Genomic DNA, 25318 nt, shown 5'->3' on the forward strand with positions numbered 1-25318 from the left:
GTCTTTTTACTAAATTGGAGGGATATAAAGTGCCAGCCAACCAAACACAGCCTGTAACATGGCAGTCAGGAACTTATTGACTGGTACATTATATCCGTCCACTCGGAATGTTGCAGCTGTTTGTATTGATATTATACTAGGTAATCCTATTCAGAATACTACTGCAGACTATTGCAGCTGTTTCTGCAGATATTTTTCTAGGTAATCCTATTCAGAAAACTACTGCAGATTATTGCAGCTGTTTATACTGATATTATACTAGGCAAATCGACAAAACTGTGTTTTTAGATCATAGTGATTCCATTACATGGGTCATACTGTAAAAACTGTCATTGGGGTTTTATATCTGTGCTATGTTAAAAACTTTGAACTGAAGGGATAGTGTTACTGACCTTTTAATTGTTACATTTGATTAACACCTTTTGCTGGAAGGGGAGGTTTACTGGGTGGGGTAGTATTCAGAATGGACACATGTTTTTGTAACCTTATTTAATCAGTATAGATCTGGACGCTAGTCCTTTAGGAGGCTAGGGAATTAGTTTATGAAGGGATTAGTTATAAAGGGTCATTTTAAGATCAATAGCAGCATTATACAGGTGCTAAACCAAAGGAAAACATAATGCAAACAACAACCCAACATTATTACAGGACGCAATTACAACCACAAACAACAGGATCATTGTGGGGCCTATCCTCACCTCTGCCATGATAATACATGGACTAGGTCCACCACACAAGGGCTGTTCCCAGGGCTACCCCTCAGGGTGAGCAGGAAGCTGTGGGAGAAATTACCAGGGCCAGCATACATAGCATCACTTTCAGCGTACTTGAAGGTGCTCCACACTATCTCACACCTACGCATACTGCTCCCATGAGACTATCAAAATAATGATTCACAAATTATCCCATGTATTTCTACCACACAATGTGCTATTCCTGCAATATATATCTCCACAGATTGCACACCCTGCCAGCAGTGACCTACGCAGTGCACCCCAGGTGGTTACCTCGGATGGTTCCTGTGCAGGCAGAATGATCTTCACAAGCATCCACTCTCCCATATCTGCATTGGTATCTTATATGGCTCACCTCCCACAGTGTAAACTTCTTAGTGCGACCAACACGGCTGCCTCATCTGGTACACTTGTGGATGGGATGAAAAAATACATGGACTTGACTTTCTTATTGGGTCCCTACTCTACACTTCAATCACCCAATTTTGTGTAATTTCTTCTTGGGAAAACCTATTCCACCCATGGTAATCCTACACAGTGGCCCATATTCAGATCTGATCGCAGTACAAATTTGTTCTCAAAATGGGCAAAACCATGTGCACTGCAGGTGGGGCAGATGTAACATGTGCAGAGAGAATTAGATTTGGGTGGGGTTTTACTTCAAAGTGAGATCTATATTACAGTGTAAAAATAATACAGCCAGTATTTACCCTGCATAGAAACAAAATAACTCACACAAATCTAACTTTCTCTCCACATGTTACATCTGCCCCCTGCAGTGCACATGGTTTTGCCCATTTTGAGAACAAATTTGTACTGCAATCAGATCTGAATAAGGGCCAGTGTACCTAAGATGACTGACTCACCTGGTACCTTGTTAGGGTGGAATACACAACTAGTGATGCCTCCACTAAAAATTACTACTGTGGTCTCAAGGCTTTCTTTTATGTCTGTGTGACTTATCTATTGCTGTACTCCCCAAATCATATGTATTATGGCCCTTATTCCAATTGAGTGTGACCGCTCCGTGTGCGGTCGGACGGCCGATGTTTGGTGTTTGCGCATGTGCAGAGGCGTATCTGCGCATGTGTGAATGCCTCACACATCCGAACACGGCGTGAAGTCTGTGCAGAAAACAATCGTACAGAACCATCCAAGCAGGGGGTGGAGAGGGGCGTGAAGAGGTGTTTGGACACATTACCATATACATACGCCCGGTGTTTCATGGGCGTGCCCATGAAAATGCTGGGCGTACGTATGGTAATGTGGCTGTGACGCACGTGTGGGGGACGGACAGCTGACATAGCAGGATGTCAGCTGCCCGTCCATTTCCCTGCTTTCATATGGAAAAATGTCTGAGTGGTCTGGAGCACTCGGTGCTGCCTGACCGCTCAGTCCATCATTTGATGGTCGGTGACCATCGGAGGTTGGGGGAGGTTCCCACAGATGGAGGAGGGGTTCACATAAAACATCCTCTTGCGGTCCGTTCGCTCGGTGTCTTACCGCATTCGGACGGTGTGAACGATCCGTATGGTAGGTGGGGCTAAGAACACTCGGTTCCTGTCCGAAATATGCATCCGTACGAATCAACTAGAATGAGAGCCTATGTGTATTGTTTTGATGTCTGAAAAGCGCCTATAGTACTGTTGGAGAAAATGTGCTAAATAAATAAAACTTACTATTTCAGTCAGCGGCTTACTAAATTGATCCCATTGATAGTAAGCATTACAATCAATTGCAGGCTAAACATCTCCATGGGAGAATGTGATTTCCTGCTTTGACAATTTGCCCCTGCATTATAGCATTGCAAGTGTGCAAAGTGTCCTTCCACTATTTCAAATTTCTAATTGTCTGGCTCAATTAAAATAATCAATTATATTTTCAGAGATCTATTAGCAGTCACCTCCAGAGTAAGGCTCATATACTGAACAAAGAAAATTTTATATGTACACATACATTGTGAAATATAATTGTCAAGAAAATACTAATTAAGTTATGCACAGTAAAAATGTCCCTGATTTTTTTGTAACTTCTAATATGTTGGAATAATGTGTGTTCTTTGCACAGATGGACCACATTCTGTTTTGACTAATATACACTTCAGCACCTCCCAAAATACAGATGACTCTAAAGTAGGGGGTGGTTAGAGGTGAACAGTACAATCAATGTTCTGTGTAACAGGTGTTCAATTGTAGTGTTCATCTCAAAACATGTGCAGAAGTATATACTTACCATTTTCTACATTATCATGGAAACCATAAAAGTTAACTTACTAATATACCATATGGACAAAGATTAATGAAAATCTGCTCAATTAAAGAGAAATTCATCCAAAAAATTCATGTAAATCAATTAAAGTCTTTAGTTAAAAAGATCTATATTTACTCATGCAATAAACAGACTTTCTAGTGGTTAAGAATTATGATAATTCTAATTAAATGGAAATACAGAAAAATTGTTGCCCTTCATATATGTTTACTAGCTTGTCTAATATAGTTAGGAATTTCATTAGATAAAACTATCCTATCTTCAAATCTTCTATAATGTAGCTTTTAAAACTTTTATCATCTTTAAGAAAGCAAATAATCTACACCTTTGAAGGAAAATAATGACATTTAGCTAGAGATCAATTGTTAATGTGCATTCATAAATAGTTTGTTTTAAATGTAGCTTATCACATTGCATTACAATTTTCTTAGACCACATTGGATGTAACATTTCAGTCATATATCAGTAAAGTCCTAGACAGATACAGTTGATAGATAGGTGTATAATCAATAATTACTGTCTTGTCGGAAAGACGGCAGTTTCTGACTTGAATAGGTCAGAAGGGGTTCCGACCTATTCTATAAGCTCTGTTTTTTTTCTGAGGTCGGAATGCTCAGACCTGATGGAAAGCAGGTGGATTGACGGAATAGCCACCAATTCATCTGCTTTTTTCTGAAACTGGTCCATCAGGTTTGGCCCCGTTTCCAACAATCTCACTCTCCCTGTAAAAAAAGTCGAATTGAGGTAGCAGCACACTTGGGAGACAACCGCCTTCCTCCCGCCAGCCTGCAGGGTCCCACATCACTCACCTGTCCTGTCACCAGGAGAGAACAGCTCACCCAGCACCATCCTGCCTGCTGGCCACCTCCCGTCATCTCTATTGCTCACCTGATCCTGGCCAGGTGAGCAGCAGCAAACAAATACAAAAAGTCAGATTTGGCTGCTAATTTAATAGCTCAAGATGGATCCATTACAACAAAAGAATGTCAGAAAGGATCCAACTTTAACTGAATATACCCCATAGACTGTGTTAGGCTGAAGAGTGATCATAATTTTTTGCAATCATGACAGTTGTCATAATTGCAGCCTACTTGCATCCTACTAGCAGCTTCCTTAAAAGAAGGAAGTTTGTTTACTTTTGTTAACAATATCTTTTATGTAATCATTTATTTAAAAAATTCTAAACTGATGTACATGGCCATGCCTAAACTGCATTATTCTATGTAAACACAAACTGTATGTTTAAACATATTATTGTGAGTATATGATATTTTAGTTGTTTTTAAGCATCCAGTGCTTGATACACATGCGCCGAGCGCAGCATGCAGTGATGCAGGGAGGATGAGGCGGGAGGAAGCGAGTGCTCAGCGCAGGATGCAGGATGGCCGGAGGCGTGCAGCGCTGCGGCCCCCGGCAGCACCATTGGCCGGGGGACCCCGGAGGAGGAAGATCACCAGCTCCCTCTCTCATTGGATGGGGGTGCCGTGGAGGGTCCAGCACAGTTCAAGATGAGGAAGATCCAGCGCACTGTACTGTCTCTAATTATATTGTTACCTACCAGGCTGCTGCAGCAACCAGTGGCGCCGCTGATGGCTGCCTAGGCATTGTGCAGATTGGCGGGAATGTGTTCCTTGTGTGGTAACTGTACTTTCTCTTCTTATATGGTTACCTACCCAGCTGCTACAACGACCAGTGGTGCTGCTGATGGCTTACTAGGCACTGGGCAGCTCAGCGGGTATGTGTTTCTTGTGTGGTAACTGTAATTTTTCTTCTTATACTGTTTCCTAACCGGCTGCTACAACGACCAGTGGAGCCGCTGATGGCTTACTAGGCACTGGGCAGCTCAGCGGGTATGTGTTTCTTGTGTGGTATTTGTACTTTCTCTTCTTATACTGTTACCTATCCGGCTGCTGCAACGACCAGTGGTGCCTCTGATGGCTACCTAGGCACTGGGCAGCTCGGCGGGTATGTGTTTTGTGTGTGGTAACTGTACTGTCTCTGCTTATACTGTTACCTACCCGGCTGCTGCAATGACCAGTGGCGCTGCTGATGGCTGCTTAGGTGCTATGCAGCTCAGCGAATATGTGTTCCCCACGTCTACATCCCTAGGGTACATCTTGCCTATACTTGTATGTGTTTGTATATCTGTACTTTCACTGGTTAACTGTACCTAATTGGCTGTTGCACCGCAATCCAAATCAAGTTCCTAGTATACTCAAGTACCTGGCCAATAAAGCTGATTCTGATTCTGACACAAATCACCCCTAACCATGCACTTTATGTTTTATTGGTAATAAGAGCAAACGAGCCCTAAAATTATCCCTGGTGCAAATTTTTATCTGGAAACAGGCATAATTATGTAGGTCTGCAACTCTTAATACACTAAGGGCCTGATTCAGACCTGTGTGCTTGGCTGCGTGTAATCGCAGCCTAGCAAATAGGTAATTGCCGCCTAGCATCTGGCTGAATGCCCACCCCACCGGCATACAGTACGTGAAAATATCCCCTTTCACATGCAACCAAGCGGGAAAGAAATTATTGGATGGTTGCTGACTGACTTTCATTCTGGCTGCTATAAGCCGAATATGGGGTGGGTGCTGACGTAATGTGATGTCCGCAACCTGTCCCAAACAGGTATCTCCATGCCTGCATTCGCAGGGGATCTCCCAGCATTTTTATGAGGTTGCCCATAAAATGCTGGGTGATGCCGTGCTGCTGCAAAACGCTGGCTCTCCCTTACTGGAGTGAATGGCTTGGCGATTTTGAAACTCTCCAAAGCCATTCACTCCCAGAACATCGGGTATAGGGCCGAATTCGGACCCAACTGTATGGGTCTGAATTGGCCCTTAAATTCGAACTCTGAACTTAGTAGTTGGAACTGATCTGTAATTGCCCATTCACAAAAGCTAAGTACAGATGGAACACATCTCAGCCAATACTGGGAATCGCCAGATTCCCTTAGCTGGTGATCACCGGCGGAGAGGAGTTCCATCTGGTGGGGACGTGCAAGCATCTCAAACGAACACATGTCCCAGTCGACACAGTGGCAGGGAGCACTTTCCCTGCCCGCCTCTGATTCAGGGAGACAGGCAGGGATCGGGGGAGCTGGAAGTAACACCGTGGGAGTTGCAGAGGGTGGCAGAGGGTTATGTAATAATGGAGCTTGTCTCATGTGCGCGCCCCCTTCCGGCTGCTGGAAGTTGGTGAGTCTATTGACAGGAGCAGCTCAGACTGGAGCTTCTCCATCTGTAATAAGTATAAATTCAGTTTGCTTATGACTGCATCACCTTTAGTTTACTAAAATGGTCTTGCAATGAACCTAACATCATCACCAGGTCATTGTGAATGCATGTAGCTTTCCCTCCATAATAGCACTGTGATTTATTAAAACTAACCTTTACCTGAGAGTCCTCCACAGTTGTCAAAATGAACTTCAAAAATTCTAAATTCAACAACGGAAGAGGCTATTGAAATTTACATTTAGTTTAATATATTATCAGATATTTAAATTGCCTTGTTGCTGTCTGGATGTCACATATTGGTGACGAGTTCAATAAGGCATGACATCCAAGACCAAGTTAAAGAACAATGGAGACATTGAACAGTCTGGATGTGTACCTCTTGACATTGCAGTTTCATCCACCTTTAATTCACTCATCAATAGGGAACTAGGTTGTAGAAAGTAGCACCTTGAGACAGCAGTGAAAGCTGAGTAACATAGCAGAAGATGTGCGGTATAATGATGAAGATACAAACACTCTAATTGCTGTATGAATACATGAGTGACAACCTCCAAAAAAAGCCCTTCTACAAATATTGAATGTTGTCACTGTTCAAATTTTATAACATACTATACTTTAATACTATAAACTCGTAGAATTTCGCTATTACTCCATGTTCCATAATCAAAAGAAAAAAGGTAGTTAAGTTAAAATAGTCAATGTAGATATCAGCCAACTTTTAAAACTTCTACAGCAATTGGTCTATGTTTTGTGACTTCGCCTTTTGTGGTATTTCCTTGTAACAGCAGAGATGCACCACTGATAACTAAAGTGTATATATAACCACAAACTGTATTTTCAGTATTTGTGCTGATAAAGCTGATGCTTTATAAAAGCCTCAATTTTTTTTAAAGATCAGCAGGTACACTTTTTATTCCACTACCTTTTTCTTCAAATGTTTGTCCACATCTCTTATATGTAATCTCCTTTGGGCTACACCATCTTTATCTTTTGTTTTAGCAATTCTTGAATTATTGGCAAAAAGTTTCCAGCACAATTTAAAGATTTTAATCCTTGTATAGTAAATTTGATAAATGTATGTATTATTAAATATATATATATATATATATATATATATATATATATATATACTGCATGTGCATACACACACACAAACACACATACATTATATTTTCTATAAGGTTCTACGACTTTGTATTTTAATTACCATGTATTTTGTTTGCTTGTTCCACATTTTTTTACTTTAGGTAAATATACTTTAACATTTTACATCTTTCTAAAGTGCATTTCTTCCAAATAGGGAAAAAAGCATGTCACACATTGGCAGGGCTGCCGACAGGGGCGTGCTGTGTGTACAGCTGTCCCAGGCCCTGGCCTTTGGAGGGGCCCAGACAGCTGCCCACAGCAACAGCAGCTGTGATCCTCCCCCCACCCCCGCACACCGCCTCCCCCCCGGTGGCCCCCCAGGACAGAGGCCCCCCTGCACAGACGCCTCCACATCTCCTTGGGAGCGCACAATACACAGTGCAGCCTGCAGAGCACCGAGCCTAGGACACAGACAGAGGGGCTCGGCACTCTGAAGGCTGCACTGTGCAGTGTGCGCTCCCAAGGAGACGTGGAGGCATCCGAGCAGGAACAAGGGTGATGCTGCCGCTAAGTAAGTAATGGTGTGGGGGGCAGGGTGGTGCAGGTGCACATACGCAGGGGGTGCCAGGACTGAAGGTCAGTTCCGGAGGGGGGTGCACATGCGGGTGGGCCCAGACTGATGGTCAGTCCCGGGCCCCAAGATTACTAGTGGTGGCCCTGCACATTGGCAGCAGTTGAGTCTGAGATATTGGCGCATTCACTTGCTAATCTTGGTGATCATTCACATTACCCTGCCTCAAAGGAGCTTATATTCTAAACTCTGTACAACATAAACATGCACACTAAGATATTTTTGAGGTAGAAACAAATAACGCTGTCTTTAGTTTATTGGACTTTGTGGGAGTAAACACATACATATAAACTTCACAAAGATCATGACAAAGTGTGAACTGAACCAAAGTTCCCAGTGTTGTCAAGGAGTGCCACTTTGTCACTTTCCTTATCTTAAAAAAAAATAAATTACAAACAAGTTCTTCAACCACACTACAATTATGCCCCTTTCCCACTGCAGGTCTAAAACGGTAAATTGCCGATTTTTCAGCGCAATTTACTGTTTAAGGCTGCAGTGTGAAAGTGCCAGAGTTGAAATACTGGTTAAAGATAACCGGTATTTAAACCCTTTTTTAAAAGCAGAGTCCTACACGGTTAAATACCATTTTTGAGGCAGTGGGAATGCCTCTGAAACGGTATTTAGTTAAAAAAAAAATCGGTGTGGGGTCCCCCCCACTGCCGTAACCAGCACCAGGCTGAAAGAGCCGGGGCTGGCATTAAAAAATCAGGAAACCCGACAAATAGGGCTTCGCTGATTTTTTAAAACCAGCCCCAGGCTCAAGGGCCGGGGCTGGTTCCCAAAATATGGGGGACAAAATGAGTAGGGGTCCCCCGTATTTTAAGAACCAGCCCCAGGAACAACCAGCCAGCAGGGTAATGCCACAGCCGGGGGACACTTATTATATAAGGTCCCGCGGCCAAAGCATTAACCCTACCGACCAGTCAGCCTGGCCAGGGGTCCTGGGGGAGTGGGGACCCCCCAATAAAGGGGTCCCCCCCTCCAGGACTTACCTGACCAGGCTGAAGCCTGGTGCTGTCCCCGGTGGCCCTGTGCGGTGGCCACCGGGCTGATCATTGTGTAAAAAAATAGATGAAAACCCTATTGTTTTAAACTGTGGAACTATGAGTCCCAGCAAGCCTCCCCCGTTTAAAAAGTTTAATACATACATTACACAAACACACTGATACTTACCTATCTTGATCCCGTAGGTAGGTCCCAGCAGTGGCGGAACTCCCGGAGGCAATGGAGTCATCTGCCGCCGGGCGCCAGCCTTAAAGGGGGCACTGGCTCCATTGCCTTCCGATGTTCCGCTCATTAGGCCTGTGAAGTGGTTGGCCCGGCGATAGTACTGGGCAGCAGACGGCAGTGGCCGTCCGAGACCCCCTCCCCCCTGCCTCTCCTCCGGTAGTACTGTCCAGCAGCAGAAGCACAAGCACTTTCTTATATGCGGTGCGCTGCGGAGGTCAGAAGGAGGAAGTGGGGCTGCGATGGGCGCCAGCAGCAGCACTCTGCGCCAGGAGGAATCAGGACATGTCAGAAGGAGGAAGAGGGGCTGTGGAGGAAGTGTGGCTGCGGACAGGGGTGTCGGAATGGGTGTTGTAACTGCTGCAGCCTGTCATACTGTATGACACTGCAGGCAGCAGCAGCGCTGGCAGCACAATCTCCTGTGAGTGTGTAAGGAGGCTCCCCATTCAGTTCCCTCTCCTCCGCGCTGCCTAGCATATTACAGACAGGCAGATATTACAGACAGGCACTAGGCAGCGTCTCCGTTCCGTGGTCCCTCCTCCTCCCTCCCATCAGTGTAAACAGAATGCCACCTGACCTCTCCGGCTCCTGAACAGGAAGTCACATGGTCAGGTGTGCAATGGAGGAGCCCAGCAGACTCACTCAGAGCAACAGCCACAGCACAGAAGCACACCACAGACTCGATCAACAGGGGCTCAGGCAAGTCGTGCTGAAGATGGAGAGGGGGGCAGTAATGTTTGCTGGGCGGGGTGTGTGTGTGTGTCATTAATGTTTTGCTGGAGGTGGCAGCAGGGGGGTGGGGGGGTGTCAGTAATGTTTAATGGGAGGGGGAGTTTTAGTAAATGATGTTTGGTGGGGGGTTGTCATTAATGTTTTGCTAGGGGTGTCAGTAATGTTTGATGGGAGGGGGGTTGTCAGTAGATGTTTGCTGAGAGGGGGTTGTCATTAATGTTTTGCTAGGGGTGTCAGTAATTTTTGCTGGGAGGGGGGTGTCAGTAATGTTTACTGGTTGTCTGTGTTTTGCTGTGTGTGTGTTTAAATATGGGTCACTAGCGTTGTGTAATGTAAACATGGGACACTACATGCTGTGTAATATTAATATGGGTCACTATGTGCTGTATAATGTGACTATGGGACACTATGCTCTGCATAATGCGAGTATGGGTAACTACGCGCTGTGTAATGTGACTTTGGGTCACTACGGGCTATGCCATGTGATTGGGACACTATGTGCTGTGTCATGTGACTGTGGGACACTATGCTCTGCATAATGCGAGTATGGGTTACTACACACTGCGTAATGTGAATATAGGTCAATACACGCTTTGTGATATGACTGGGCCACTACGTGCTATGTAATGTGAATATTGGGCAGTACGGATGGTGTAATGGTTAGCATTACTGCCTCACAGTGCTGAGGTCATGGGTTCATTTCCCACCATGGCCCTAACTGCGTGGAGTTTGTATATTCTCCCAGTACTTGCGTGGGTTTCCACCGGGTACTCCGGTTTTCTCCCACAGTCCAAAAATATACTGGTAGGTTAATTGGCTCCCAACAAAATGAACCCTAGAATGTCTGTGTGTGCGTGTACATGTGGTAGGGAATATAGATTGTAAGCTCCGCTGGGGCAGGAACTGATGTGACTGTTCAAATATTCTCTGTAAAGTGCTGCGGAATATGTGTGCGCTAATTAATAATCAATTAAATATGGGTCACAGCGTGTAGTAACCCATAATTATATTAAACAGCACATAGGGACCCATATTCATATTACCCATATTCATATTTCATGCTCCTGGAATTCCTGTCTCCAGGATAATGGTGCCCACACTGTTTGAGGACACCTCTATTGCGCATGCATGAATCACCAGAAAGTTGCCACAGCGGACATTTTCCCGGTGATCTTGACCGCTGTGATGCTGCACCGAGGGAGAGGTGAGTAGAATGAAATAGGTACACAGTGTAAAGTTTGTGGGGCCTACCCCCACCAGGCAGAATGGTGCTTTGAGCGTGGCCAGTGGAGAGATTATGGGACTGGACTTCGAGTATTTGGCGCCAAGCAAGCAGGTAACTGCTGCCCCCTGCCCCATGAAAGCCCACCTTACGAATCTGTTTGCAGGGGCTGTGAATGAATGTGTACAGCTACACATCCATTTGCATTTGGCCATCTAGAGGAAAAATCATTTGATTTTTCACTCTCCTTCGGATGATTTTTTTCCTCTGGTCCCTGGTCATCGCAGCCGCCATGTAGCCCAGGACTTACTCAGCGGCTGCGAGCAAAATAGCCGCTTCTGGTCGGGCACCAACGCCATTCGCCCACCGCTAGCATTCAGAAAGAAACTCTCCTGAATTTTCCTGGACACTCCCAGCATTTTGTTGGGCACTCCCTTCATTTTTGTGGGTACATCAATGAAATGTCTGGGATCCACCTTCAAACACCCAATCAGCTTGCAAATAGAAATATTTGCCTATGATGTTCACAGCCGGGCCAATGCGCATGTGAATTCGGACCTGGTCGAATGGGCCCTATGTGTCTGCACTGACTGTGTCTCAGTACTTAGTGAGTTATATTTCCAATACGGTATCTGTTCAGCAGACAAAACCTATGCTCCAGGGGGATAGAAGGTGTGGGTAATGGGCAGGAGCAGGGCTCAACGTGCTGCAGACTTTGGCCACTGAGCTGGAGGCAGTGAAGAGCAGTGAAAAGGAATCTAAAAAGATCCCTTTACCGCACTAGTATATATATAAAATGTGGGTGTGTATGTATATATATGTGGGTGTGTGTGTGTGTGTGTGTGTGTGTGTGTGTGTGTGTGTGTGTATATATATATATATATATATACACACGCAGTACATAGTGGCATAACTACTGGAGCCAACGGAAGCATTGGCCACCAGGTGTTAGCCCTTAGGGGCATAATAGAGGAGTGGACACTTGGCCACAGAAGATGCATTGCTGAATTAGGAGACACATAAGTGACCGGCTCCTGGGACACTTCTGTAACCACTGCAGCAGCGGCAGAAGTTACACAATCCATCTATAAGCGCTATTTAACTTCTGTAGTGAGCGGTAGTGCACCGGCTGCTGCTGCAGTTGTCCCGGAAGAGTTCCAGAAGCCAGTCACTTGTGAGTCTACTAATAACTGCACATTCGCTTGTCCTGTCTCTGCCGGGTATCCACTTGTGCTGCGCCCGGCTCTCAGTGCCAATGCTGGATCCCCGCCAGGCATCTATGTGTGGTATACATTATGCCTAGCTCTTCTTCTTCTTCTGCCGCTGTGGGATCTCAGCTGGGCAACCACATGGGGTGTCTTGGCATTTCTCCCTGCCAAGGCTGGATCCCCGCCACACACCACACACACCACCACTTGAACCCTGCGCCCATTAAAGTAAGTACTGTAGCCTATCAATTACGTGCTGTCATTGTCACCGTCCATGTCCATGCTGTCTCTCTCCCCCGCCCGCACCCCTGCAGTCACTCTCCCCATCCATGTCCCAGTTGTCACTCTCCAGGCTTACATCCCTGCTGTCACTCTTTCTGTACATGTCCCTCCTTTCAATTTCCCTGTCCCTCTTCCTGTCCCTCTTCCTGTCCCTCAGTCAGTATTACACACACACATGCTATATGTAGTATCTGGGAGCCACCAGGGCTGTCTGCATTATCTGGGGGTCACCAATGCTCAGTGTGTGTGTGTGTGTGGGGGGGGGGCACTACCACCTATGTCGCCTCCGGGCACCTGGAATGAACTTACGCCACTGGGTCCCAGGGTCCTGTCCGGTGGCTTGGGTCCGGGGCTCAAGGGCTGAAGAGTCCGGGGTCCTGGATCCGTAGTAATCCAAAGGGGTACCTGGGGAAATAAATCCTACTTGCCTGTCCTCTGGTGTCCACCCCGGCATCTTCACTTCAAGACGCGCTGCTCCCGGCTGCTGGTACCCGCTCCGCTGTATACTAGAGACGCAGAGATCCTTCTTCCTCTGCGTCTCTGCTCAGAATGAATTCTGGCCAATCAGGAGCCGACTTTCTCGGCTCCTGATTGGCCGCTAGGCGGCCAATAGAATTCATTCTGAGCAGAGACGCAGAGGAAGAAGGATCTCTGCGTCTCTAGTATACAGCAGAGCGGGTACCAGCAGCCGGGAGCAGCGCGTCTTGAAGTGAAGATGCCGGGGTGGACGCCAGAGGACAGGTGAGTAGGATTTCTTTCCCCAGGTACCCCTTTGGATTACTACGGATCCAGGACCCCGGACTCTTCAGCCCTGGAGCCCCGGACCCAGACCAGCCCCGGAACCAAGGCCCCGGAACTAAGCCACCGGACCGGACCCTGGGACCTACCTGCGGGATCAAGATAGGTAAGTATCAGTAAGTTAGTGTAATGTATGTATTAAACTTTTATTTTTATAATGTGTCAGTGTGTATTTATTTATCTATTTTTTTTACTGTGGAACTACAAGACCCAGAGGGCCCTTTAATGCCCCGCAGGCTGGGACTTGTGGTTCTCCAAGTCCCAACATGCAGGGGAGGCTTGCTGGGACTCATAGTTCCACAGTTTAAACAATAGGTTTTTCATCTATTTTTTTACACAATGATCAGCCCGGTGGCCACCGCACAGGGCCACCAGGGACAGCACCAGGCTTCAGCCTGGTCAGGTAAGTCCTGGAGGGGGGGACCCCTTTATTGGGGGGGGGTCCCCACTCCCCCAGGGCCCCTGGCCAGGCTGACTGGTCGGTAGGGATGAATGCTTTGGCCGGGGGGACTTGTATAAAAAGTCTCCCCCCCCGGCTGTGGCATTACCCTGCTGGCTGGTTGTGCCTGGGGCTGGTTCTTAAAATACGGGGGAACCCTACTAATTTTGTCCCCCGTATTTTGGGAACCAGCCCCATACCTGGAGCCTGGGGCTGGTTGTTAAAAATCGGGGAACCCCTATTTGTCGGATTCCCTGATTTTTAATTACCGGCCCGGCTCTTTCAGCCTGGTGCTGGTTACAGCGGTTACAGCTGTGGGGGGGACCCCACACTGTTTTTTTTTTAATCCCCGCCTCATATTTTTTATGGGTTAAATGGGTTTTTAAACGGCAGTGTAAATGTGCGAAAAATGGCTTTTAAATGGTAATTCACCGTTTAAAAGCTGCAGTGGGAAAGGGTCTTTATGGCTCTTGCTGTTTAAAAAGCCGTTTAAAAAAACGGGTAATGACCCGTTTCAGCAGTGGGAAAGCAGCATTAATGTGGTGGCTATGTCGTAACAATGTTAGCCCTTAAAGAATATGAAAAATTAGTATAAAACCCAAAGCTGGCTACACACCAGGGACAATTGATAGCTGTCTAGTTATCATACCACCCGAGTGGCCAATTTAAGTAAGTACACACATTAACCAATATGTTGCTCAATACAACATCCCAATGTCATAGCATTGGCATCAGTCACCACAACAAGTGCAATCATAAACAAAGTCTGATGCACAGATATACTGCTAGTGTACCTTCATATCTATCAACCATCATTTGTGCTGCACAGCTGATGTGATATGGCTGTGAACAATATCATTCATAGACATATTAAGCATACTCACCTGATGACTACTGTACCGTAGCTTGCAACAGATCCGCCATTTGCTCAAATTGCCAATATATTGTACAGTGTGTACTCAGCTTGACACCAACAGTCATACAGCCACAGTTTTGTACTAGCATTTAGTTTGTAGAAAGAAAGTATAAAGAAAGTAGTAGAAAGTAGTTAGTTTCCACTATAATAGTGGAAACATCAAGTGTATGTTACTAAAGAAATCAAACATAATTATGTTGCTTTGTAGCTGTCTTAGAATTGGAAATTGGCATAATAACGAGATCCTGCACACAACTAATTCTATATTGTTAAAGAAAATCTTAGTGGCATGTGCAGAGAATTGTGTCAAACTTGGCATGTTACAAAAGCAACAGATGCCATATTGCTAAGCCCATCTGTTCTGTAATGTTTTGTGCTACACTACAATATATTAACCATCTATAACTTATGGAGTCAATTGGTATCAGATATTTGTATGTAGATCTTGGCCAATATTTAGCTTTTGCACATTGTAAAAAATATTTTATTGATCATCTTATTTAGCTAGACATCCCTATTTTAAAAACAGACATTAAAAGTGTTTCAGTCTCATTTAAAGCTTTTTATTACACATAAATGCATGTTTTGCTTCAGTCATTAGCCCAACTTGTTGCTTTATTGATCGTGACAGTTATTCTTCTATTTTTTATGTTAGATAGAGAATTTAATGCATACTTTATTTTCTAAAATAAATATTTCTAATGGAATATAGCCTATAGCTATATGGTACTGTATGCAGCATATTGATTTAATCACTAATGCGCTGCATTTATGTATTAAGATACTGTATGCTGGTATGGTTCATACTCTACATCCATGTATTCATACTGAATGAAATCCTTAGCGACTATAAGCAGCATTTCTCTTGCAAGTGGTTTAAATATTTAGGCTCTACCAAGCTACTTTTATATTAAGCTCCTTAGATTTAATGCACATAAGTAGAATAATAGACCTAAAAGCTTCAGAAAATAGTAAGAAAATTAACCAGTTACAATAGCTGCAAATCCATCAGATTAATGTGTCATTTGGCATTAATTGGTATATATCTCACACATTTATATGATTTTTTTTTATTATGTTAGTCAAACACCCTTTTTTGCTAGTGCTAACTTGTTTAATTATGTTGTATGCATGTGAAAGTGATAGAAATTGTGACTTCCATCAGACTTTGCTTATTATGAGCTTCTATACTTACCTCTAAAGGTGGTGATACTTGGGACAGTTTAAATATGTCACTTTTGCATCTTGAAAAAGACAGTGTTAACAACAGCTTAATCACTACCATATTGACAGGTAGAAGTAAATGGGTAGTACTCCTTCCTTGTCACATTAGAGCAATTCAGATAACCATGACACCACCATATATTTGAAAGAATTCCGATTTACTGTATACACAAATTAACAATTTACAAACTTAAAATGGGATTTATAAATCTAAAAAAAAAAATCAAAAACTTAGTAGGTAGCATTACTTCAATATATCACATTTTTTTCTAAAATTAAATACGGAGTGACTGAAAGGTTTTCTTCTTCCCTGGCAATAATATTTTAGGGACAAATACGTTTTACTGCTCATGCGAGTGGGTATAAAGAATTACATTTAGATTTTTTTAACCTCATTTAAAAGAGGAAAATGAACAGATACATTTTTAAATGATTATCTTCAAAATGTCTCATCTTACTGTATCTGCCTTTATGAAACTATATGAAAAGGACATACAGTATGTCATAATCTCCTTCAAAGAGCCCAGTAAGCAGCATGGTGAGAACTTCTAAATAACTTGTAGAAAAGGAATAGAGGGAATAATTCAAATACAGACTAGCACAAAAGCGGTCTAAGAATTTGGAATCAATTATAGACTTCCGTAATGCAAATGTTCATCTCTTTCTACAACCCGCTGTCTTTTACACACCTAGAAGGAGCTTCAAAAGAATAAACTTTATATGGTGCTGCATGGTGTCCGCTATCCTGTACAGGGCAACATAAGAACACTACATCGAAGCACAGTACAACACAATATACTGTACATTTAACAAATAACACTACAGCTCGCAACACTTCTAAACCTATGCCATTTTCAGATGACGTTAACCAAGAATGTCCTCTGTTTTGCAGTGAGTGAGGTATCTTTTCAGATCTTTCCCCTTGATTCCTATTAGCAGATCCATAACAAATCCCTGGTCCACACAGCATCTGCCCCAGAGCCCATTTAATAGATCTGTCCTCTCTCTTCTCTCTGGGGTCCACCTATGAACAGCTGAGCAATAAATGTCATACAACAATCTTTAATAATATAGCTAGCAAATATATCTCCTGCAAACATATTACATTTATTATAGATTAATATGTTAAAATGTTAAGAAAAATATGATTGCTCCTTCTTATTGTTGCTTCAGTCATGTTAAATAGCTTACAGGACTCTTATTTATCATCTTATTTGTATATTTAAGAGCCAAAACTATATTACTGGCTTACACTGATCAATGAGGTGTGTGAGCAATGGCCAAATGCACCAAGCTTTATAAAGTGATAAAGTGGAGAGTGATAAACAAACAGCAATTCAGCTCCTAACTGGCACATTACATGCTAGGTTTCAAAAATGTTGGGAACGGATTGGCTGGTTGTTTATTGTTCTCCGCTTTATCACTTTCTGAAGCTTAGCGCACTGGTCCCAAGTCTGAATCTGTGTAAAAGGGACTCAATGCAAGCAGCCACCGGGTATTTGTGTGTAGTTTCATTATGGTTATCTGTGACTTTTATGTGTAAAATCAATTCCTGTTCCATTTCTTGTATACTGTGAGTGGCTTGTTATTGTGTAATGTGACTAAGAACCCACATTTCCTACAATATGTTACTTTACTCCTCTTGGAGAGTCTCAGTTGTGCCGTGCATCTTACACCATTTAAAACTATAACTGTTGCATGACTATAACTTATACCTTGTATACAGATGCGTTGTCTGTTGTGGCACATTGTGGCATTCATGGCGTGCGATAGCAGGAAGCATTGGATACGCGCACACACTATCTATTTGCTACAATGGGACAATCTGCTGTTGTTATTAAGCATAGTATACTGTACAATGTGGTTCCACTATACAACACTACTATACACAGTATCAATGTAAGAGGACACATCTCTAAAGTTAACTATTGCATAACAAAAAATTTGGTAAAATTTAGTATTTTTTATCTATCACCTAAAACATGACTACATATTAGTGCAATAAGTATAGTATTCACCACAGTGCGCAAGATATGAGCTGCTAGGAAGGGCAAATTCTAGGGGTTTTCTTCTAGACCCCCAAACAATAAACAATGGTATACAGTGGTGAATAAATCCTTCAACCAACGCTCAACATATAATAAGGAAATTACTTCCCTTTTTCCAACTCCCCTTGGAGTATTTCTTGGCTTTCACAATAATGCTGACCATTTACTCCTCATCAATAACAGTAGATGGTGCATAAAAATGAAAAAGATAGGGAAATATCATCGCATAACACGTATTGATATTTAATTCACAATCGACATCTTAAAAATACAAGGAAACATTATTTAAAAAACATCAATCCAATAAAATGTAAACAGACACACAATAAAGTGATACTGTGCATAGGTTCAAGGAAGGGTCGTTACCAGATGGTATTGAACTGCCAGGGTATGGAACAGTTCAAAACAGGCATGAAGCAAATATGGATCCCGGGGTCACATACAGCATACAGCTCTGTTGATGAGATAACTTTCCTTCCCGGTCCGACTGCACAACGTCCTCACCGACTCGTTTCGGATCCCAACTGGATCCTTTTTCAAGGTGTATAAGTGTGCCTCTATGCTCTATTCTTCTATGTACACCCAGCAAGAAGAATCACGGATGCGTCACCGGAAATGACACGACGCAACTATCAGGAGGGAAGGACACAAACCAGAGAACTCCTGATCACGGCCGCGTCACCGGAAGTGACGCGGAATAGGAAATATGTGTACACCCAAAGGAGACTTCAAGTACACCCGGAAGTAAAACACCGTTTTTCGCGGGACTGAGCAGCTCTCTGATTGGCACACAGTGGGTTTAAATAGCAGGAGCATAGAGGCACACTTATACACCTTGGAAAAGGATCCAGTTGGGATCCGAAACGCGTCGGTGAGGACGTTGTGCAGTCGGACCGGGAAGGAAAGTTATCTCATCAACAGAGTATGCTGTATGTGACCCCGGGATCCATATTTGCTTCATGCCTGTTTTGAACTGTTCCATACCCTGGCAGTTCAATACCATCTGGTAACGACCCTTCCTTGAACCTATGCACAGTGTCACTTTATTGTGTGCCTGTTTACATTTTATTGGATTGATGTTTTTTAAATAATGTTTCCTTGTATTTTTAAGATGTCGATTGTGAATTAAATATCAATACGTGTTATGCGATGATATTTCCCTATCTTTTTCATTTTTATGCACCATCTACTGTTATTGATGAGGAGTAAATGGTCAGCATTATTGTGAAAGCCAAGAAATACTCCAAGGGGAGTTGGAAAAAGTGAAGTAATTTCCTTATTATGGCCCTTATTCTGATCGGTGCGGCCGGATCCGATTATGCGGCCAGGACCGTGCGTGCGAAACCCCGCCTTCCATACGGATAGCCAACTCCGTCCGTACGCGGTAAGAAGCTGGCCGAACGGACCGCACGTGTATTTTTCACGGAATACGCATCCTCCATCTAAGGGAACCTCCCCCATCATTCGATGGTCGCAGAACATCGACTGCAGGACCGAGTGGTCCACCAGCTCCCGCAACCTCAGACCACACAGACATTTTTCGGTGCAAAAGCAGGGATCTGGGCGGGCAGCTGACATCCGGCGATGGCATATGTCCGCCCCCTACACGTGCATCACGGCCGCATTACCATACGTACGCCCAGCGTTTGCATGGGAACGCCCATGAAACGCGGGGCGTATGCATATGGTAATGAGCCCAAATAGCCCTTCACGCCCCTCTCCACCCCCTGTTCGGAGTGTTCACATATCATGTAGGATTTGGCCGTACGCCCCGCTCGCACATGCGCAGAGGCGCCTCTGCACATGCGCAGACACAAAACATCGGCGGGCCGACCGCACGCGGATATATCCGCACCGACCAGAATAAGGGCCTATATGTTGAGCGCTGGTTGAAGGATTTATTCACCAATGACTACATATTACAATATAATACTACTTGCTTTTAAATTTAAAATGTAAACATTACATTAATAAACTTTAGGATATAGTTTGAAGAAGCTCAGTACTATATAGGAGTTTCCTGGGGACATTTTTATTTCACTTATCATCCAGCAGATCATTATACAGTGTGATTTTTTTGTCTTGAAATCCTGGTGCCCCATCACTGTAACCTCAGTTGCCTAATGATATAAAATACATAAAACAACAGGTGTACATTCTCGTACCAATTGTTTGTATGTCCTGAAACTCTTTAAAACACAAGCAGACAACAAGCCCACATATTTTAAAAATACTAAACAATATGTTTGTTTTGAGTTCTGCTAAAGTCAAGGTCAAAGAACTTATGTTTCACTTTTCTAACCAATAAAAAATTGATTTAAACAGATTGATATATATATATATATATATATATATATATATATATATTGTGATGTTATTATTTTTCAAGTAAAAAAAAAATTCAAAATAAAAACAAACCTAATATTTAATGTGTTAAGAATAGTATGGCTATGAAAAAATAATAAATGTAGACTTTTATTTCATGGATGGAGAGCAATATATCCACTTTCTTTTCTTAATCAGATTTATTCCTTTTTTAATTGCACTGCATTCCTGATAAAACTGAAAACTGAAACTGTTGTTGGGTTTGTGGTCACACGTAATATTATATAGTTTCATGATTGTATTTTCTCTATATTGAATTTAACAATAAAAATGTTAGATTAAATATAAGACAGTAACTGTGATGTTTTATGGACTTAGCTGGCTCAATGTTATGTATTCTCTCTGCTGCAACATTTGGTAGTCTACTGCAGTCTCATAAATTTGTAGCTCCGTTAACATTTGGTTTTCAGATAATTTGCAAACTGTGCACAGGAGCACAAAATTTCCACTGTCATGAGCTTTAAAAAATGTAGACAGTGCTTCAGATATTTATTTGAATTATTTTCTCCACCATATCAGCTTTTTAATAATGATCTTTTAATAAGCTACCGACACATAAATTAAAAATCTACAGCATTTAATGTGAGATATTTAATTCTAAAATTGCATTATCACTGTAGGTAGAGTTGTAAATTAATTCTAAGCCTGGAGCTCAATGCATGAGGGAATTTCTTGCAGTTACAAATCAGAAAAAAATCCCATGCAGCCAGTAAAACATATGCTTCAACAAATATTGCAAATGTGCAATCACAAAGGAGGCAAAATTCTACCCTACTATACAAGTGAGCAGCTTTGGCATATTTTACAGCATCATGAGTAGTATAATGCTACTAGTGGCTATTGCTAATTTTCTGTATAGCGTTGCAAAATCTGAGAAGGAGTTATGATTGGCATATCAAATAAAATTCTGTATATAGGAAATATTTTTGATGCAAGTGAACCAAAAAAAAGAGAAGAAATGCAGAGTTCTATGTGTGCAATATGTGCCTCTATTCAATTCTACTGCAGGTTACTCCCCCTTCAAGTGGAGATTTTAAGCAAAAAAGGTTGACACTTTTTTTATTCTCCATTTTATTCAGATCAAACATCTTCAAAATTCCTACAATGTTCTTTACTATTTTTGTGTTTAGTTGAAAAAAGGGCTAATTAAAAAAAAAAAAAAAAAAAAGGACTCACCATGTGTTGATACATATAACAGGAAATCTTACTGGAAAAACCTTTACTTGAAAATATCACCTTGAAAGTGAATAATATACAACTGTTGTAGAACTCCATTTTGTAAGCAGTGTATACTATATATCTCTTCTCTTTTCTAGGTTCACTTGAGCTAAAGAAATATACCATGTTCAAAATTCCTACACATAGTATCTGAATTCTCTTCAATCTCCCAAGCACCTGTAAAATAATCAAGATGATTTATATCTCTAACATGAAGAGGCATAGTTCCAGGTTGCCAGATAACTAATAAGACAAGAACATTAGTGATGATACTAAATAGATGTATATTTAAAACCCGTACAGTACCCGTATAAATTTTCAGAAGATATTGACATTAAAAAAAAATTGAGACATGTCTTATGACTAATTTTCAAACTTTAATTTCACTGTCAAATAAAAAACACAATTGTAAAATGGAAAATGACCAAGTTTTTTTGCAAATAAAATATTCAGTACTTGTGTAGTTTCACGGCGCCAGCATGGCGCCGTGCGTCTGAGTCCCCTTGCGGGGCTCGCTTCGCTCGCTAACGCTGCGGGCTCGGTGGCTCGCTACGCTCTCAACGCTATCTAAAATCAACTCCATGCCAACATGGATAGTGGGGGTATGAACTATCCATGTTGGCATGGAGTTAAGTTAGTTTATTTTAGATAGTTTGCCGAGCGTAGAAACCGGAAGTAGCACATGCTGGCGCCGTGAAACTACACAAGTACCAAATATTCTATTTGTGATAACTGTGTTCATTGAGTTCCCATGAATAGTCTAAGTTGTAAGGTTAATAAGTAGTACTGAGTTTTATAGAAATGAGGTCAGCAAGTTAGTGCTCTAGGCAAAGTGAATAATCATGTCCTAAACAGTGCTAAAACATAAGAAATGGTAATCAATTTTAAAAACGTACTGGCCCGGCAACATTGTCAGTAATAATAGAAGAGACCAAAATTGAGACATTTGACTCTTATATTTTTAGGTACCATGTTTTTTTCCAAATTGCAGGCTTGGAATTTATATGGCAATACAATAGTTCCTTTATGGCAATTTGTAATCCAATATAGTACAGTATATAACTGAGGAAGCCGCCGATTAACATCTAAGGAGGAGAAACGCATTTTTGAGCTCCATTAAGACACCAGTCCTCACAAGGCAATACCAGCCTGGTTTCCCTGTACATTAGGCAGCAATATGAGAGATATCCAATCACATTACTGGTAAAGGAGGAGAGGAGTGCACCACCCACAGAATTTGCATCTGTCTGAGGAGGTTACCTGTCCCATTATCGCTGCAAGAGACCATTGACTGTACTGGACTGGTAACTATATCGTATTACAAATTGCCATAAAGGAACTATTATATTGCCATATAAATTCCAAGCCTGCAATTTGCCTCACAATAATAGCCAGCACTCTATGTTTTATGTTGTTTGTCCAGTATGTGGTTTTATTCATTATTGTAATTGTGAAGTGCACTTCATTCATATGTATAAGTGATTTTTAAATAAATACATTGTATTGTATTCAGATCAATTGAATTTATCATTATTGATCCCGGCAAGACTGCGCTTCTTAAAGTGACAGCAACCCAGATTGGGCCAAAGTCACTTCTTGTTTCCCCCAGTATTGCATAAGAGGCAACACATCCTCTTCTATAAGCAGCATATCACCGGTGAAATATTTCCAGCGCTCCTAGGTGCCCCATGGGACACTTCTTTCTTTCTTTCTGTAGTGTAATTGACCCAGCCTGTAAGAATCTGGTTTTGATTAAATCTTTTGTGTGACGTTCCCCATTATAAATCTGATTTCCTTATTTATAGCCCAGATTAAAGGTGCAGGTGCCTCACCATTCATTTCACATAGGGGCAAATATTTATTTAGCTTTATTTAAATACTGCTAAGGTCTATTTTGATCAGCATTATCATCACAGATCTATGCTCTAGAACAGGAGTGGGCCATAATCAGCCCTCCAGCTGTTGATTACTACTACACATCCCAGTATGCCTTGCATTAGTTTCAGCATGGCCAAATAATAAAATTAAGGCAAGGCATGCTGGGAAGTGTAGTTCATCAACAGCTGGAGGGTCGCTTATTGCTCATACCGGCGCCAGAAGCTACCAAATTATTTTAATACATTTTGTGTTTCATTAAAACTAATTAATGAAAACATTCATTGTAATATTGAAGTGAATATTTTATTATGAAAACCTATACGTAGAGAGCAGGATCATAGCATTAATCGGGCCATGGTTACACTTCCACTTAATCCCAGATTCTTATAAAATCCTAGAGATTAGTAATCTATATTCTATATTCCAATGTCCACTCTTAAAACCCTGGCTAAAATAGGTAGATTTTATTAGCTGTATATTAGCTATAAATATATTTTTGAAAGAATCTTGGATGAAATCACTTAAGATCTTACATTTGGAATAATATGTTTTATATATATATATATATATATATATATATATATATATATATATATATATATATATATATATATATAATATCAGCATATCAGCTACATTTTTTGTGCAATTACACTTGCAATGATGTAGTACTTCCCTATCTAAATAAATATGTATATATATATTTTTATATTTGTATTTATTTTCATATCTTTTGCAGGTTATATAGATTTCATTCACTCTCATATGGAACAGAAAAGTGATGCTCAAAATGATGCCTTTCTTCTTGAGATCTGCTTGTCAGATAAATAAGGAGCTGTGAAATGCAGTATCTGAAGAGGAATATATGAAACTATAAACGTTTCCAGGGACGGACTTTGGTCTCATTGGAGATGTCAACAATGATGGCTCTCTCAGAATCTTTGAGTTAGTAGACAGATCCATTCTATATTTGAAAAGGAATACAGGAATCAGGTGAGCAGAGTATTCACATTTACTTTAAGATAATTTTATTTTTATTATATTCAATTTATCAAGTTTTTAAAGTCCTTTTACCATTTGATTGCTTACAATATACACATAAGAATTCCATCTGTTCACAATATTTTTAATGACCTGGCTGATGCTGCACATTTTAAGACAAATAATTACTTTTCTAGCTTTTTAATGCATATGTTAAAATGATATAATATAAACAAAATTAAAACCATTGCACTGTATTACAACTAAATGTTTTATACTGTAGTCATTATTTTCCAGTGCTGTGTGCAGCAGATAACATTGGTTATTGTAAATGAGTCTTCATTTCATGGAATGTACAGTTAATATATATGTAAGAAATAGGAAGCTATGTTTGGGGAAGCTTATTATCTGTCACTAAGTCTTTATGGCTGAAATAAATAAGTGGATATCCTAAACTAATGTAGGAAGGAAACTCTGCAGGAAAGCAAAACATGAGACACTTACAGTAAATACACAATATAAAGCTAGCCAAATCCCCTGCACTTATCACTACTGTATGTATAAGGGGAAAAGGAGTCTTAAAATGCACACCCTGCCTAATTACACACATATCAATAGGTTCTATCATGTTGAGATCTACAAAAAAAAACCACAGTGCTGATGCAGACTCCATAATATTAATAAACTCTGCTATATCATATTGAGCAATAATAATGGTTTTTGGTATATTTATTGGACAAGAAATATTAGCCCACCAACGAATATTTAGGTGATCTAGTCTCACTGATTGGTTCCTTAT

The 25318-nt window shown here is 41.7% G+C and overlaps 1 protein-coding gene across 3 annotated transcripts in view; it reads left to right on the forward strand.

Annotated features, from left to right (window-relative positions):
• Positions 1 to 25318, forward strand: part of CDH12 (cadherin 12) — an 849072-nt gene that overhangs the window by 485951 nt on the left and 337803 nt on the right. For all 3 annotated transcript variants that reach the window (XM_083188087.1, XM_083188088.1, XM_083188089.1), the window contains one exon: positions 24278 to 24531. The gene's annotated coding sequence lies outside the window, so the exon portion shown is untranslated. The remainder of the gene's footprint in view (positions 1 to 24277; positions 24532 to 25318) is intronic.

Source organism: Crinia signifera, chromosome 5 (assembly GCF_055691185.1).
Source record: "Crinia signifera chromosome 5, ASM5569118v1, whole genome shotgun sequence".
In the NCBI taxonomy this organism is placed as follows: domain Eukaryota; kingdom Metazoa; phylum Chordata; class Amphibia; order Anura; family Myobatrachidae; genus Crinia; species Crinia signifera.